Source organism: Castor canadensis, chromosome 6 (genome assembly GCF_047511655.1).
Source record: "Castor canadensis chromosome 6, mCasCan1.hap1v2, whole genome shotgun sequence".
Classification (NCBI taxonomy): domain Eukaryota; kingdom Metazoa; phylum Chordata; class Mammalia; order Rodentia; family Castoridae; genus Castor; species Castor canadensis.
This window is the reverse complement of record NC_133391.1, coordinates 66637276-66656138: the sequence shown is the minus strand read 5'-3', so window position 1 is coordinate 66656138 and position 18863 is coordinate 66637276. Positions and strand designations below refer to the sequence as shown.

The following is an 18863-nucleotide window of genomic DNA, read 5'->3' as shown; positions in this document are numbered from 1 at the left end:
TACCTCAGCCTCTTGAGTGCGAGAATTATAGGTGTGTGCAACCACACCTGACCTTATGGTTCTATTTCTTTCTTTTTTTTAAACATGTATTAATTGCACAAAGGAGTTTCATCATATTTCTGTATTGCACATAATATGCTTTGATCAAATTCACCCCCTTTTATTTTTCTTGTGCTGGCTCCCTTTATTAAAAATTTTAATAAGTTAAATTATTCTATTTTCATACATGCATACAAAGTACTTCATATTCACCCACCCACACACTCAGTCCTTTCTCCCTTCACCTTCCCACTAGTTCCCACCCCCAAACAGTCCCCATTAACACTCTGTGTGATTCATTTTTTTGAGTCTAGATTCCACACTGAAATAGAACATGTGATATTGGTCTTTCTCAGTCTGGTTTATCTCATTCAACATGATGATCTCCAGTTCCATCCACTTTCCATTCTTCCTTACGATTTAGTAATATTCCATTGTTTTTACATATCACATTTTCTTTATACATTCATCAGTTGTTGGGTGCCTAGGTTGATCCTTCAGTTTGGCTACTGTGAATAGTGCTGCTATAAGTGGATGTATAGCTGTGGTTCTATTTCAGCAGGAATAATTGAAAAGGCAATTTGGTTACCACCTGATTGAACAATACAGGTAGGCCAATTCAGGTTGAATTTTGGAGATTACATTATCCAAATTATGTTTCAAAATTTCCTCAAATCTCAACCCAGGATACTGCAGTAGACATGTTCTTTTAAATACAACTTGGTAGCTAGCTATTTCTAAAACACATCTGTGTATCTCTGTGTAGTTCTACTATGATGAAAGACATTGAGGAAATCCCCTTATGGTTCCAAATCACAGGATCATTGTAGTTTAGAGACCATTTTAGAGCTGAAAGTTGAAACAGGCCTATTTTGTTCCAAATCAGCCTGTTTTGCCGATTTGAAGAAACACATGTATCACTCCAAAGACAACCATTCGTGTTAGAAGCACGAGCATCTAGAACATAGCTGCCAAATGAGAGTACAGTTAGTTTTTCAAAGGAATACTTCCCAAAATTGAAAATTTTGAAGGTGAAGTTAGGCAAAGATTGCACGTAAGCTGATAAAACACATGATCGCTTGAAAGAAAGCCATCTGTGTACGAATCAAGAGCATGTAGCATATGGTTTCCCAGTGAGAACAGAGTAAGTTATGAATTGAATACTTTCTGCAATTCAGAAATTTTGTGGTGGAGATAAGCTAGATTTGCTCCAGATAGTTTTTGTCCAGTTAAATTGAAGGACCACATGTATCTCTCAAAAGAAACCATCTGTGTTAGAAGCAGGAGAATCTCACGCTTGCTGTGCACTGAGAACTGAGTTACTTTTTCAGAAACACGTCCTTGTCTGAAGTGTTTCATCATTGAGATAGGCTCTGTTTGACCCAACTAGGCTGATTCAGCTGAGATGAAGAAACACATATCTGTCCAAAGAAAATCATCTTTGTTAGAAGCAGGAGAATCTAGCCCATTGTTTCCTCTGAGAATTGAGTTAGTTTCTGAAAGGAATACTCCTTGCAAGTGACATATTTTGAAGTGCAGATAGGCTCAGATTTCTCCAAATAGGTATATTCAGGGGAGTTGAAGAAACACATGTATCTTTCCGAAGAAACCATCTACGTTAGAAGCCAGAGCTTCTAGCGCATTGTTTCCCAGTGTGTATTGAGATAGTTTTGAAAGAAGTACATTACAGAAGTCATAGTTTTCAAGAGGGAGATATTTTCCATTTGCTCCCCATAGGCCTATTCAGTTGAATTGAAGAAATGCTTGTATCTCTCAGAAGAAAACCATCTCTGTTTGAGTCTTCCTGCATCTAACCCCTTGTATCTGTATGAGAATTGAGTTAGTTTTTAAAAGCAATACTATCTCCAAATTATACTTTTCAAGGAGGAGATAGGCTCCGTTTGATCCAAAAAGGCCTATTTAGGTAAGTTAAGAAATACATGTATCTCTTGAAAGAAAACCACACTGTGAGAAGCAGGAAAATTTATGATATTGTTTTCCTAAGAGCATTGAGTACCTTTTTGGAAGACATGCTTCCTGCAAATCATAGTATTCAATGTGGAGTATAGCTCCACAGAAGTCTTTTTTCCTGCACCATGATGATTAAAGATAAAAAGTCTTTGAAATTAGAGGATTCCTTGTCTTTTCTTCTCCTGTGGTCTGGTACTACCTGTCCTATCATGGTTTTGTTTGCTTTCACTTTCTGTGTGCAGAATTTCTTGAAGAATCTTTTGTAGTAGTGGCTTGGTAGTCATATATTGTTTTAGCTTCTGCTTATCATGGAATACTTTTATTGCTCCATCTATTATAAATGATAGTTTTGCTGGGCAGAGTATCCTGGGGTTGAATACCTCACTCTCTGCTCTTCTTGCTTTTAAGGTTCCCTTTGAGAAATCTGCTGTGATTTTGATAGGTTTACCTTTGTATGTTATTTGTTTTTTTCTTTCTTACAGCCTTCAATATTCTTTCTCTATTCTCTGTGCTTGTTGTTTTAATGATTAATATGTCATAGGGTAGTTCTATTTTGGTCAAGTCTATTTGGTGTCCTGGAGGCTTCCTGTACCTGAATGGGCATATTTCTCTCAAGATTTGGGAAATTTTCTGTTATTATTTCATTGAATATATTATGAATTCCTTTTGTTTGCACCTCTTCTCTTTCTTTAATGGCCATGATTCTCAGGTTTGGTCTTTTGATGGAGTCAGTGAGTTCTTGCATATTCCTTTCACAGGTCTTGAGTTGTTTGACTAATAGCTCTTCAGTTTTTCCTTTAATTTCCATTTCATCTTCAAGTTCTGCGATTCTGTCTTCTGCTTGTTGTAGTCTGTTGGAGTGGACTTCCATTGTGTTTTGTATTTCTGTTGCATTCTTTTTTCTGAGGTTTTCCATATGATAGGTCACCTCCTCTTTACTATTGTCAATTTTCATCTTTAATTCATTTATCTCCATTTATACTGTTCTCTGTTTCACTTTGTTGTTTATTTAGGGTTCCTATGAGTTCATTTATTTGTCTCTGTGTCTTCTCATATTCTTCATTTTTGGTGTCTTGGAATTTCTTGAGTGTCTCTTGTACATTTCAGTTGACTATATCTAGTAACATCTCCATGAAATTGTCAGTGATTACTTGCAAGATTTCTACTTTCAGATTGTTCTTGTGGATTCTGTTGGGTTCCTTGATGTAGTTTCTTTGTTTTGTTAGAGTCTGGAACTGGGTATCCATTTTCTTCATTTCCATCTGAATGCTGTATTAAATTATTTTAGGGGGGAGAATTGTTTCCATCCCCTTTTCATCTTCCCATTGCTCCATTTGGTACTGTGTAACTATGTTCTTGATAAGGTATTGGTGGTTTCAGTCACCTGTTTTCTTTACTTTGGTTTAATTTTATTTTAGGGGTGTATTGGGTTTTAGGTTAGTGTATGTATGCTATTTCTGTTCCTGGTCTGTGTGTAATTTAGTATTAGCTAACCCACAATATAAAACTAACAAAACAAAATAAAACAAAAACAAGAAAAAAAAAACAGAAATCAATGGGAAGAGATAGAAAAACACAAACAAAAAACAAACAGAAAAACAAACAAACAAACACACAAAAAAATTCTAGGTTCAGGAACAATAGAATTTCAGTCTTAGTACTTCTGATGTTTCTCTTTCAGCATCCAGTACTGGTGTTTGCATTTAAGCAGAGGCTCTGTCTTAGTAGTGGGAGATTTTAATACCTGCCATCACTAATAGATATGTCATCTAAACAAAAAAATCAAAAGAATTTCTAGAACTAAATCACATCATAGGTCAAATGGACCTAGCTGATGTCTATAGAATAGTTCATCCAACTTCTGCACAATATACTTTCTTCCCAGCAGCCTATGGAACCTCCTCCAAAATTGATCGTATCTTAGGGCACAAAGTAAGCCTCAGCAAATATAAGAAAATAGAAATAATCCCATGCATTCTATCTAATCACAATGCATTAAAACTAGAACTCAACAACAAAAAAACAGTAGAAAATACAAACAATTGGAAGCTGAACAACACATTGCTCAATGGTCAGTGCAACATTGATAAAATAAAAGAGGAAATTAAAAGGTTCCTGGAAGTTAATGAAAATGAAAACACAACCTACAGGAAACTATAGGACACAGCAAAGGCAGTCTTATGGGGAAAGTTTATAGTCATGAGTGCATATATTAAAAGAATGGAAAGATCTCAAATCAATAACCTAATGCTACATCTCAAACTCCTAGAAAAATAAGAACAAGCAATCCCAAAACAAGCAGAAGGAGAGAAATAATAAAAATAAGGGCTAAAATTAATGAAATAGAACCAACAACAAAAAAAAAGAAAACCATACCAAGAAGCAATGAAACAAAAAGCTGGTGCTTTGAAAAAACAAACAAGATTGACAGACCCCTGGCAAACCTGACAAAAATGAGGAGAGAAAAAAACCCAAATCAGTAAAATCAGAAATGCAAAAGGAGTGATAACAACAAACACCATGGAAATTCAGGAAATCATCAGAGACTACTTTGAGAACCTATACTCTAATAAATTTGAAAATCTTGAAGAAATTGACAAATTTCTAGGTATTTATGACCATCCAAAAATGAACCAAGAGGATATCAATCACCTGAATAGATATATAGCACAAAATGAAATTGAAGTAGCAATAAAGTGTCCCAAAAAAGAAAAGTCCAGGACCTGATGGATTCTCTGCTGAATTCTATCAGATGTTTAAAGAAAAACTAACATCAACCCTCCTTAAATTGTTTCATGAAATATAAAGGGAAAGAAAACTGCCTAACACATTTTATGAAGTCAATATTACACTCATCCCAAAAACAGACAAAGTCACTCCAAGTAGGAGAATGATAGGCCAATCTCCTTAATGAGCATCCATGGAAAAATCCTCGAAAAAATAATGGCAAACCAAATCCAAGAACACATCAGAAAGATCTTTCATCACGACCAAGTTGGCTTCATCCCAGGGACACAAGTGTGGTTCAATATACACAAATGTATAAATGTAATACAGAATATTATTAGAAGAGAAGATAAAAACCCCTTGATCATCTCAATAGATGCAGAAAAAACCTTTGATAAGATGCAACACCACTTCATGATAAAAACTCTGAGAAAACTAGGAATAGAAGGAAAGTACCTCAACATTGTAAAGACTATATATGACAAACCTATAGCCAACATTATATTTAATGGAGAAAAACTGAAACCATTGCCCCTAAAATCAAGAATGAGAGAAGGGTTCCCACTATCCCCACTCCTATTCAACATAATCCTGGAATTACTAGCCAGAGCAAGTAAGAAAGAAGAAGAAATAAAAGGAATATGAATAGGTAAAGAAATGGTCAAAATATCCCTATTTGCAGATGACGTGATCCTATATTTTAAAGACCCAATAAACTCTACTCAAAAACTCCTAGGCACCATAAACAGTTACAGCAAGGTGGCAGGAAACAAAATCAAATTACCAAAATCATTAACTTTTCTATACACCAATAATGAATGAATTGAGAAAGAATGTATGGAAACAATTCCATTTACAATAGCCTCAAAAAAAACCACAAATACCTATGAGTAAAATTAACAAAGTATGTGAATGACCTCAACAAGAAGAAAGCCCTGAAGAAAGAGATTGAGGAAGACTACAGAAGGTGGAGAGATCTCCCGTGCTCATGAATTGGTAGAATCAACACAGTAAAAATGGCTATACTACCAAAAGTAATCTACATGTTTTGCAATTCCCATCAAAATCCCAATGACATTGATGGCAGTGATTGAAAAATCTACCCTAAAGTTCATTTGGAAACACAAGAGACTGCAAATAGCCAAGGCAATACTCAGCAAAAAGAACAATGCTGGAGGTATCACAATACCTGACTTCAAACTATATTACAAAGCAATAGCAATAAAAGCAGCATGGTACTGGCACAAAAACAGACATGAAGACCAGTGGAACAGAATAGAGGACCTGGATATGAATCCACACACCTATGCCTAACTTATTTCTGACAAAGTCACCAAAAACATATGATGGAGAAAAGACAGCCTCTTCAACAAATGTTTCTGGGAAAAGTGATTATCCATCCACAAAAAACTGAAACTAGATCCATGTTTATTACCCTCTACTAGTATCAACTCAAAATGGATCAAGGACCTTAATATCAGACCCAAAACTCTGAAATTAGTAAAGAAAAGAACAGAGAATTATCTGGAAGTAATAGGTATAGGCAAGGCCTTCTTCAAAAGAACCCCAGCAGCTCAGCAAGTAAGAGAAAGTATTGACAAATGGGATGTCATAAAATTAAAAAGCTTCTGCTAAACAAAAGAAATGGTCTCTTAAACTGAAAAGACCACCCACAGAGTGGGAGAAAATATTTGCCAGCTATACATCAGACAAAGGACTGATAACCAGAATATACAGGGAACTTACAAAATTAAACTCCCCCAATAAAGAAATGGGCAAGTGAACTAAACAGAACTTTCTCAAAAGAAGAAATTCAAATGGCCAAAAAACACATGAAAATATGTTCACCATCTCTAGCCATAAAGGAAATGCAAATCAAAACCACACTAAGATTCCACCTCACCCCTGTTAGAATAGCTATCATTAAAAACACCACTACCAACAGGTGTTGGTGAGGATGTGGGGAAAAAGGAACCCTTGTACACTGCTGGTGGGAATGCAAGCTAGTGCAACCACTCTGGAAAAAAATCTGGAGGGTTCTTAAAAATCTAAACATAGATCTGCCATATGATCCAGCAATCCCACTCCAGGGGATATACCCAAAGGAATGTGACACAGGTTACTCCAGAGGCATCTGCAACACCCAAGTTTATTGCAGCACTATTCACAGCAGCCAAGTTATGGAAACAGCCAAGATGCCCCATTACTGACAAATGGCTTAAAAAAATGTGGTACTTATACACAATGGAGTTTTACTCAGCCATGAAGAAGAATGAAATCTTATCATTCTCAAGTAAGTGGATGGAACTGGAGAACATCATCCTGAACGAGGTTAGCCAGGCTCAGAAGACCAAAAAATAGTATGTTCAACTTCATATGTGGACTTTAGATCTAGAGCAAATGCAGTAATATTATTGGACATGGGTCACATGCTCAAGGGATAGCACATACAGGAGGAATGGGGACAGGTAGGAAACCAAAAATTTGAAAGTGTTTGCTGTCCCCACTGCAGAGGAGCTAATACAGAAACCTTAAAGCAACAGAGGTCAATATGGGAAGGTGACCAGGAACTAGTGAAAAGGCCAAGCAGTGATGAATCAATTCTGGGTGTAATACACTTGTGCATGGAAGCAATATTAGGAATCTCTCTGTATAGCTATCCTTATCTGAACTAGCAAAAATGCCTTGTGTTTCTTATTATTGCTTATGTCTTCTCTTCAACAAAATTAGAGAAGAGGGCAGAACAGGTTCTGCCTGGAAATGAGGGGGCGTTGAGGGCAGAGGAAGGGGGCCAGGGGCAAGGGAGAGAAATGGCCCAATGTATGCTCATATGAATAAATGAAAAAAAAATAAAATTATGCTTACATAAATACGATAATCTAAGAAGAATACATTTTAGAAACAGAGTTAAATTTGAAGCTAAAATGAAAAACAATGCCCTTTACAGTAGTATAAAGATGTGAAGAAGTTGGAGTAAAATGTATACAAGATCATATGTTAAAAGCTACAAAACAGGGATGGAGAAGGTGAAGGAAACAGAACTAAGAAACCTCTTACAATTGCTTTAAGTGGGATGGGGAGGAGGTTGAGGTAGAGAGATGATGGAGGTGATGTAACGAATGTACAATGTAAGTCTAATCAGAATTGTCACTATAAATCCTCCTTGTATAATGAGTATACCTCAATAAAAATGTATTAAAAAACTAAAAAAATAAAAAAGAAAGTAAAAGAGATAATGAATGCCTTTCAGAAAAGGCTGTAAGCTCCTCTGTGCCTGGGAGGATCTGTGGCAGGTGAGAGGAGGCTAAGAAGAATGGAGCTTCCAGCATCAGCTGGGAGACCCAAGCCTTGGGCAGACCCAAAGCTAAGCAGAAAGGAAGGAGGCCTAGAAAATATAAGAGAACTGGGGTCTTCTGACCTGAAGGACTTTGGAGTCTGACAAAATTAAAGATGTGAGTAAAAATTCAGGGTTCAGAAAATATCTGTTGCCAGGATAACAACAACAACAAAAAACAGTAATTGAGTTATTCTGAGTGGCTGAACCAGATCTCCTTAATTTGGCCACTGCTGTAGGGTAAAATATGATCTCAGGAGGAGAGCACTGATGAGAAAAAAGGGAGGCAGGAGGTGGAAGCAGGTCCCTGATAAGAAAATAGTTCATATTAAGATCACTACACCCAATGTGATACAAAGAAACAAAAAGCCATCATTCCTGCAGAATCGTTTGTGGAACTGAGTAAGGCATCAATTTTTTTTTTCAGACCAGAGAGATATATAGTTACTTATACTCCTTCTATTCTTTCTACATTTAATCTGCCTTACTTTAACTCTGACAGTAGAGTTTAACTTTTATATTAAACCCGGCTGTTAACTTTCTTCCCATCTTCCTAATTTTCTAAAGCATCAGGGACTTCTGAGTATTACCTTACTCACTGTAAAATCTATATTAACGTCCTTGGGTATGCTAAATGATTGTACCCACTGACATTTTGGAACAAATGCAAGAAAAGTCAAGTATTACTGACAACCACCAGAAGCTAAGAAGAGCCAAAAAAAAAAAAAAAAAAAAAGATTCTTTCTTAGATCCTCCTGCAAGGACATGAACCTGCCAACACTTTTGCTTTACTGTGCTAGCCCCCAGAATTGTGAAAGAGTGCATCCTCTTGTTTGTGGCACATTATCATAGCAACTCTAGGAAATTAGTACACCAAGGTACAGGTTGGCCTAAGTAAAATTACTAATCTAACCCAAGTCTAATTAACTCTAAAACAATAGGTTACCTCATAAAAAAAGTTGATGATTAAAATAACACTATTCAATGTACAATAATCCCTGATCAGAATGCTCAAAAACATGCAATTATTGACTTTTATGTCTTATACAATTATTGTTTTAATTTTTAAAATAAAACTTCAAAAATAACCACGAGCTATATTTTGCTCTGAATCTGAACTCATAATACTACATTATACATTTTCCTGGACACACAAATCAGTATCTTGTTAACTCAAAAAGCTATCTATCAGTCACAGCTTAGTACAATTATGCTACCATACATTTGGGAAGCACTCATGATTTACTTTCTCAAAATCTATAACTCAGATTGATCATAGAAAAGCAGCAAAAAAATATGTCACATGGGACTAGATAGTTCACAAAATCTGTAAGAAATTCAAAGCAAACACAGAAATGTTAATGAATTATGTTGTTGTGAAGCTGACAGGAGATTTACTGAATTTTATTTCTACAACAAATGAAAACAAAACAAAATGTAAGAATCCAGCATGTCACACACAGTATATAGACTGCTTTTGCAAAGAAAAGTAAAACCCACAAGGAAGGCTGAAAGGAAAGACAAGTCATACCAATGAAAAAGCAAGATAATGCATCTAGGCTATTTAAGTATTTATTCTAGATTTTGTTTAATGACGTTTTCTGACATTTGAACTAATAAGTACAAGTTGCTGAACTGACTCATTTATCTTAATTTAAAAACTGTCATCTGAAATTATACATTAACAGCACAAATTTTTATATGTTCTTAATGATATGTATGTCTAAATTTAGGAACGAGGTACAGAAAAACATACAATCGGATTAACTGTGCTCCCAAATCTTTGTTGGAATTGTAGAGTCTAAGAGGCATTGATGATTTACAAAGAGTGATAATGTTTATAAGAATAAAAGAAATGGGAAAAAATCAGAGTAAATAGAACATTTTAAAAAAATAAGCTGGCTTAGCTGAGGAAGAATTCTCAACTAGAATTTTTTTAGCCAAATTATTTCTAAAATAGTGATGGAAAATGTGAGTGAGGACAATGAAAATTCAAGTAAAAGGTTGAAAAGTTATGCAAATTTGAAAAGTTGTGTACAGGATAAAGACTCACTAATACTTCTTAACAATATGATGAAGGTGTTGTTTGTTTTTTCTGGGGTTTTTTTTTCTTTTTTCTTTTTCTTTTTTTTTGAGACAGGGTCTTGCTATGTAACCCAGGCTGGCCTTGAACTTGTGATCCACCTGCCTAAGCTTCCTGAGTATTAGCATTACAGGGTTGTACCACCATGTATGGCTTGAAAAAGGTTTGTATCATTTGAAAGTAAATTCTGTTATTCTGATACTGTATCTGATTAAATACTTCAAGGAAAGTGACTTTATTTCATGAAGATTTACTCCTCAGTGAAATAGACTACCACTGGTGCCTATAGAACTACAAGGAGATCAATCTGTGTCCCACTCTGTCCTTCCGCTGACTGTACCTGGTGCACATGCCACAGATGTGGGCTTAGAGGAATGGAGCTATGCACCATGGGATCCACAGTAAATGCAGGCTTTGATAGTAAACTACTGTGAGAGAAGGAAACAGCTGGATTGCCTATGACATTTAATAAAGTCTGCATTGCAGGAGAAAGCTTAATGTCCTTTTTTAAAGTAGCATGCTCTTTTGAGAAATGTGTATTTTTTTTCTCCCATATACAAAGCCCTGCATTCAGAAGGGTTGCAAGTACAAAATAGGAAACTTATACTCAATTTACCTAGACATAAATTGCACAGCCATTTCCATAGGCTTAAATTATGACCATAAATTATGCCTATGATCCTTTAGCTCTTTTTATACACATTGGCTTCTTGTTCTTATATAATTTTATATCTCTAATTCACAATTCTGAAACTGTAAAATCAATGGATAAAATTTTCATATAATTCCCTAATATACCACTAGTTTGAATTTTGATATATTTGTTACAGTAAAATTTGTTCATATCATCTTATCCTAAGTAAAACAATCTAATATTTTCAAAGGTAGGTAAAAGCAACAATTGACTATAGCTTTTAATATAGTGATGCAGATTTCAATTTAAACTTTTATTCTGTACTGGGGGTATAGTTCATTGGTAGAGCAATGGTCTATCATGTGTGAGGCCCTGGGTTTGATCCCAAACACCAAAAAACATGGTGCATTAATAAACCTAATATAAAAATCAACTATAAATTGTTAACTTGAGCTTTCCACACTGTAAAACAATACTCACAAAGAATCCAAAGTAAAATTATAGATCTCATCACATGCTTATGACTATCATCTTCCTAGATAGAGCAGGTCAATAGGTTTATCAGAGAACATGGGTATGCCACAGTTTCTAAGAAAATTGATGCTTAAATCAGAAATGTCCTAAACCCATGTATATTGAGATGCAGACATTCGTACTTCATATGGGGCCCAGAAACCCATTTTTACATGAATAATATGCCAACTACTTTTACAAACATTATTTTATTAATAATCATTAAAATCTAGGAAATGTGTGTTACCTCCATTCTTAGGAAATCAAGCATAAGAAATTTGAAGGCAATTGGAGGTTAGAAAAGTTGTTAAGTCTATGACCTGCATATGAGGGAGAACGTGATTTTTGGCCTTCTGGGTCTGACTAACTTCACTTAAGATGATGTTCTCACCTCCACCCAGGGAAAAAAAAGAGAAACTGAGTAATAAACAATAAGAACAAATAAGACACGCAGGAAAGAGGGTGGGGCGCACTGAGTGCCGAAGATTGAGGGAAAGGAATCCTTCCCGGGACTGTAAATAAACAAGCCAGGTGGGCTGGAGAGCCTCTGGTGGGAGCAGGGGTGCGTGCCCAGCAACCAGGAGCAGGAAAGCTTGTGAGAGTGGCGGAGGGAGGAAAATTCTACAGGAGAGGAGGGAAGACCTACTTCCCCCATGAACTGTAAACAAACATGGCGGCTGCCAGGAGCAGCAGCACCACCCAGTAATCAGGAGCAGGAAAGCTTGTGAAAGCGGAGGTGGGAGGAGAACTGCACAGGAGAGGGGGGAAGACCCACCTCCCACATGAACTGTAAATAAACATGCAGGCCTGAGAATGCGGGTGCAGTGTCACCTTTCCCAGTGCTTGGAAAGGGGAAAGCTTGTAGCAGAGGCTCACGCACAGGAGAAATCTGAGAAAACAAAGCCTGCAGGGCTATGTGAGTGATAAGCTTACCCCAGAGATCTGCATAAATAACGCCTCCAGCAACAGCAGGCTGGAGACAGACTCTTTTTTTTTTTTCTTTGTCTCCCTACCTTTGATGAGAGAATAACCGAATTACAACTGCAAGATGAAAAACTTACTGAAACTGTATTGCATTTGAACTTGGGACACTTGGTGGGGTTTTTTTTGTGCGTGTGTGTGTAGTTTTGTTTTTCTTTCTGCATCCCCTTTGATGAGATAACTACATAACAACATCTGAGGCACCATCTCCAGGATTGGAGACTGAGACTTCACTGCATTTGAACTTGGAGGTTTTTTGGTTTTTTAATTTTCTATTTTTTCATTTTGTTTTAATACATTTTTATAAATACATCTTTCTTTCATTTACTTATTTTTTATTTTTATTCTTACCTTTTTTTTATTTTTGATTTTCAATTGTCTCTCTGTCTCTCTAATATCTGTTCAGCTTACTGTCAATTAGTACACTAAAGCTCCCTTTTTATACCTTTGAAATCTTCTTGTCTGACACCTTGTTCTGTTTTCTCCCTCCAGTCTGTGTATTTGTTTTTCCCATTTCTTTAACTTCTTGCTTTCCATCTCAGCTCACCCTTCCATTCTAAATATTACCATTGTTATTATTACAAGCTAGAAAATACTTAATTGCACACAGTACAGGGACAGTAACAACACCAAACACAATGATGGGAAGACAGAAAAAACAAGGAAACCAGTTTCCCCACAGCAGAAAATTAGTACAGGAACCAGAGGGGAATGAAGAAAACAGGTACTCAGATCAGACTCCAACAAAATGAAGATAAACTATGCCAAAGGACCCAATGAAGCCCACAAGAATCATTTAAAAGAAGACATACTACAGGTACTCAATGAGAATTTTATAGAGATGATACTGGATAGGGTCAACCAAAATGTACAGGAGACACTCAAGAAATTCCAAGACAACAAAAATAGAGAATTTGAAAAAACAAAAGAAAAAATAAATGAAACCACTGTATAAACACCAAAGTGAAAGAGAGAACATGATGAATAAAAAGATAAATGAACTCAGGACAAAAACAGACAACATTAAAGAGGAAAACAGCCAGGATATGGAAAACCTCAGAAAAAAGAACGAAACAGAACTGCAAAACAAAACGGAAGGCCAATCCAGCAGAACAGAACAAACAGAAGACAGAATCTCAGAACTTGAAGATGAAATGCTAATTAAAGGAAAAACTGAAGAACTATTAATTAAACAACTCAAGACCTGTGAAAAGAAAATGCAAGAACTCACTGACTCCATCAAAAGACCAAACTTGAGAATCATGGGCATCGAAGAAGGAGAAGAGATGCAAGCAAAGGGAATGCATAATATATTTAACAAAATAATAACAGAAAATTTCCCAAATCTAGAGAAAGATATACCCATACAGATGCAAGAGGCCTCCAGGACACCAAACAGACCAGATCAAAATAGAACTACCCCACGACATATCATCATTAAAACAACAAGTTCAGAAACTAGGGAAAGAATATTGAAGGCTGTAAGAGAGAAAAAACAAGTAACATACAAAGGTAAACCCATCAAAATCACAGCAGACTTCTCAACAGAAACATTAAAAGCAAGAAGAGTGTGGGGTGAGATCTTCCGGGCACTGAATGAAAATAACTTCAACCGCAGGATACTCTACCCAGCAAAGCTATCATTCAAAATAGATGGAGCAATAAAAGTCTTCCATGATAAGCAGAAACTAAAACAATATGTGACCACAAAGCCACCACTACAAATGATTCTTCAAGGGATTCTGCACACAGAAAGTGAAACCCAACATAACCATGAAAGGGCAGGCAGCACCAAACCACAGGAAAAGAAAAAGCAAGACAGTAGAGAGTAACCTCAACTTAGGTACACACAATCAAACCTTCAAACAACTAAGACAACTAAATGACAGGAATCACCACATACCTATCAGTACTAACGCTTAATGTTAACGGACTTAATTCACCCATCAAAAGGCACCGCTTGATGAAACGGATTAAAAAGGAAGATCCAACAATTTGTTGCTTACAGGAGACACATCTCACTGACAGAAATAAGCATAGGCTAAGGATGAAAGGCTGGAAGAAGATTTACCAATCCAATGGCCCCTGAAAACAGGCAGGAGTAGCAATACTTATCTCAGACAAAGTAGACTTCAAACCTACATTGATTAAATGAGATAAAGAAGGATGTTCCATACTAATAAAAGGAGAAATAGACCAAAGGAAATAATAATCATCAACCTGTATGCACCCAATGTCAACGCACCCAATTTCATCAAACATACCCTGAAAGACCTAAAAGCGTATATAAACACCAACACAGTGGTTGTGGGAAACTTTAACACCCCATTATCATCAATAGATAGGTCATCCAAACAAAAAATCAATAAAGAAATCCAAGATCTAAAATATGCAATAGATCAAATGGACCTAGTTGATGTCTACAGAACATTTCATCCAACTTCTACACAATATACATTTTTCTCAGCAACCCATGGAACCTTCTCCAAAATAGATCATATCCTAGGGCACAAAGCAAGTCTCAGCAAATACAAGAAAATAGAAATTATACCATGCATACTATCTGATCACAATGCAGTAAAAGTAGAACTCAACAACAAAACTAAAGACAAAAAATATGCAAACAGCTGGAAACTAAATAACTCATTACTTAATGAACAATGGATCATTGATGAAATAAAAGAGGAAATTAAAAAGTTCCTGGAAGTCAATGAAAATGAAAACACAACCTACCGGAACCTATGGGACACATCTAAGGCAGTCCTGAGAGGAAAGTTTATAGCCATGAGTGCATATATTAAAAAGACTGAAAAATCCCAAATCAATGACCTAATGATACATCTCAAACTCCTAGAAAAATAAGAACAAGCAAATCCCAAAACAAATAGGATAGAAATAATAAAAATAAGAGCTGAAATCAACGAAATAGAAAACAAAAAATCCATACAAAGAATTAATGCAACAAAAAGTTGGTTCTTTGAAAAAATAAACAAGATTGATAGACCCCTGGCAAACCTAACTAAAATGAGGAGAGAAAAAACCCAGATTAGTAGAATCAGGAATGCAAAAGGGGAGATAACAACAAACACCATGGAAGTCCAGGAAATCATCAGAGATTACTTTGAGAACCTATATTCAACTAAATTTGAAAATCTTAAAGAAATGGACAGATTTCTAGATACATATGGCCATCCAAAACTGAACCAAGAGGAAATTAATCACCTGAATAGATCTATAACACAAAATGAAATTGAAGCAGCAATCAAGAGTCTCCCCAAAAAGAAAAGTCCAGGACCTGATGGACTCTCTGCTGAATTCTATCAGACCTTTAAAGAAGAACTGATACCAACCCTCCTTAAACTGTTCCATGAAATAGAAAGGGAAGGAAAACTGCCAAACACATTTTATGAAGCCAGTATTACACATATCCCAAAACCAGGCAAAGACACCTCCAAAAAGGAGAATATAGGCCAATCTCCTTAATGAACATTGACGCAAAAATCTTCAACAAAATAATGGCAAACCAAATTCAAAAACACATCAAAAAGATTATTCACCACGACCAAGTAGGCTTCATCCCAGGGATGCAGGGGTGGTTCAACATACAAAAATCAATAAACGTAATAAACCACATTAACAGAAGCAAAGACAAAAACCACTTGATCATCTCAATAGATGCAGAAAAAGCCTTTGATAAGATCCAACACCATTTCATGATAAAAGCTCTAAGAAAACTAGGAATAGAAGGAAACTACCTCAACATTATAAAAGCCATATATGACAAACCTACAGCCAGCATTATACTTAACGGAGAAAAACTGAAACCATTCCCTCTAAAATCAGGAACCAGACAAGGATGCCCACTATCTCTACTCCTATTCAACATAATAATGGAATTCCTAGCCAGAGCAATTAGACAAGAAGAAGGAATAAAAGGAATACAAATAGGTAAAGAAACTGTCAAAATATCCCTATTTGTAGTCGACATGATCCTATACCTTAAAAACCCAAAACAACTCTATTCAGAACCTTCTAGACATCATCAATAGCTATAGCAAGGTAGCAGGATATAAAATCAACATAGAAAAATCATTAGCATTTCTATACACTAATAATGAGCAAACTGAAAAAGAATACATGAAAATAATTCCATTTACAATAGCCTCAAAAAAAATCAAATACCTAGGTGTAAACCTAACAAAAGATGTGAAAGACCTCTACAAGGAAAACTATACACTTCTGAGGAAAGAGATTGAGGAAGACTATAGAAAGTGGAGAGATCTCCCATGCCCATGGATTGGTAGAATCAACATAGTAAAAATGTCAATACTCCCTAAAGTAATCTACATATTTAATGCAATTCCCATCAAAATTCCAATGACATTCATTAAAGAGATCGAAAAATCTACCATGAAATTTATATGGAAACACAGGAAGCCACGAATAGCCAAGGCAATACTCAGTCAAAAGAACAATGCAGGAGGTATCACAATACACTATATTACAAAGCAGTAGCAATAAAAACAGCATGGTACTGGCACAAAAACAGACATGAAGACCAGTGGAACAGAATAGAGGACCCAGATATGAAGCCACACAACTATAACCAACTTGTCTTTGACAAAGGAGCTAAAAATATATGATGGAGAAATAGCAGCCTCTTCAACAAAAACTGCTGGGAAAACTGGTTAGCAGTCTGCAAAAAACTGAAACTAGATCCATGTATATCACCGTATACCAAGATTAAGTCAAAATGGATCAAGGATCTTAATATCAGACCACAAACTCTAAAGTTGATACAGGAAAGAGTAGGAAATACTCTGGAATTAGTAGGTATAGGTAAGAACTTTCTCAACGAAACCCCAGCAGAACAGCAACTAAGAGATAGCATAGATAAATGGGACCTCATAAAACTAAAAAGCTTCTGTTCATCAAAAGAAATGGTCTCTAAACTGAAGAGAACACCTACAGAGTGGGAGAAAATATTTGCCAGCTATACATCAGACAAAGGCCTGATAAGCAGAATATATAGGGAACTTAAAAAACTAAATTCTCCCAAAACTAATGAACCAATAAAGAAATGTGCAAGTGAACTAAACAGAACTTTCTCAAAAGAAGAAATTCAAATGGCCAAAAAACACACGAAAAAATGCTTACCATCTCTAGCAATAAAGGAAATGGAAATTAAAACCATGCTAAGATTCCACCTCACCCCTGTTAGAATAGCCATCATCAGCAACACCACCAACAACAGGTGTTGTTGAGGATGCAGGGAAAAAGGAACCCTCTTACACTGTTGCTGGGAATGTAAACTAGTACAACCACTCTGGAAAAAAATTTGGAGGCTACTTCAAAAGCTAGATATTGATCTGACATTTGATCCAGCAATACCACTCTTGGGGATATACCCAAAAGACTGTGACAGGTTATTCCAGAGGCACCTGTACACCCATGTTTATTGTGGCACTATTCACAATAGCCAAGTTATGGAAACAGCCAAGATGCCCCACCACTGATGAATGGATTAAGAAAATGTGGTATCTATACACAATGGAATTTTATGCAGCCATGAAGAAGAACGAAATGTTATCATTTGCTGGTAAATGGATGGAATTGGAGAACATCATTCTGAGTGAGGTTAGCCTGGCCCAAAAGACCAAAAATCATATGTTCTCCCTCATATGTGGACATTAGATCAAGGGCAAACACAACAATGGGATTGGACTTTGAGCACATGATAAAAGCGAGAGCACATAAGGGAGGTGTGACGATAGGTAAGACACCTAAAAAACTAGCTAGCATTTGTTGCCCTTAACGCAGAGAAACTAAAGCAGATACCTTAAAGCAACTGAGGCCAATAGGAAAAGGGGACCAGGAACTAGAGAAAAGGTTAGATCAAAAAGAATTAACCTAGAAGGTAACACCCACGCACAGGAAATCAATGTGAGTCAATGCCCTGTATAGCTATCCTTATCTCAACCAGCAAAAGCCCTTGTTCCTTCCTATTATAGCTTATACTCTCTCTACAACAAAATTAGAAATAAGGGCAAAATTGTTTCTGCTGGGTACTGAGGGGGTAGGGTGGAGAGGGAGGGGGCGGAGTGGGTGGTAAGGGAAGGGGTGGGGGCAGGGTGGAGAAATGACCCAAGCCTTGCATGCACATATGAATAATAAAAGGAAAAAAAAAAAAACTAGATTTGGCTTAGAAAAAAAAAAAAGATTACGTTCTCCAGTTCCACCCATTTACCTGCAAATGACAAAAATTTCATTCTTCTTTGTGGCTAAATGAAATTCCATTGTGTATAAATACCACATTTTCTTAATCCATTCATTGGTAGTGGGGCATCTTGGCTGTTTCCATAGGTTGGCTATTGTGAATAGTGCTGCAATAAACATGGGTGTGCAGGTGCCTTTGTAATAACCTGAGTCACATTCTTTTTGGGTATATCCCTAGGAGTGGTATTGCTGGTTCATATGGCAGATCTATGTTTAGTTTTTTAAGAAGCCTCCATATTGTTTTCCATAGTGGTTGTACTGTGCATGAGAGATATAGGGCAAGAGAAGGAAACCAAAAACTTGAA

The 18863-nt window shown here is 36.3% G+C and overlaps 1 protein-coding gene across 2 annotated transcripts in view; it reads right to left on the bottom strand.

Annotated features, from left to right (window-relative positions):
• Positions 1-18863, bottom strand: part of Slc27a6 (solute carrier family 27 member 6) — a 77995-nt gene that overhangs the window by 51109 nt on the left and 8023 nt on the right. The window lies entirely within an intron of this gene.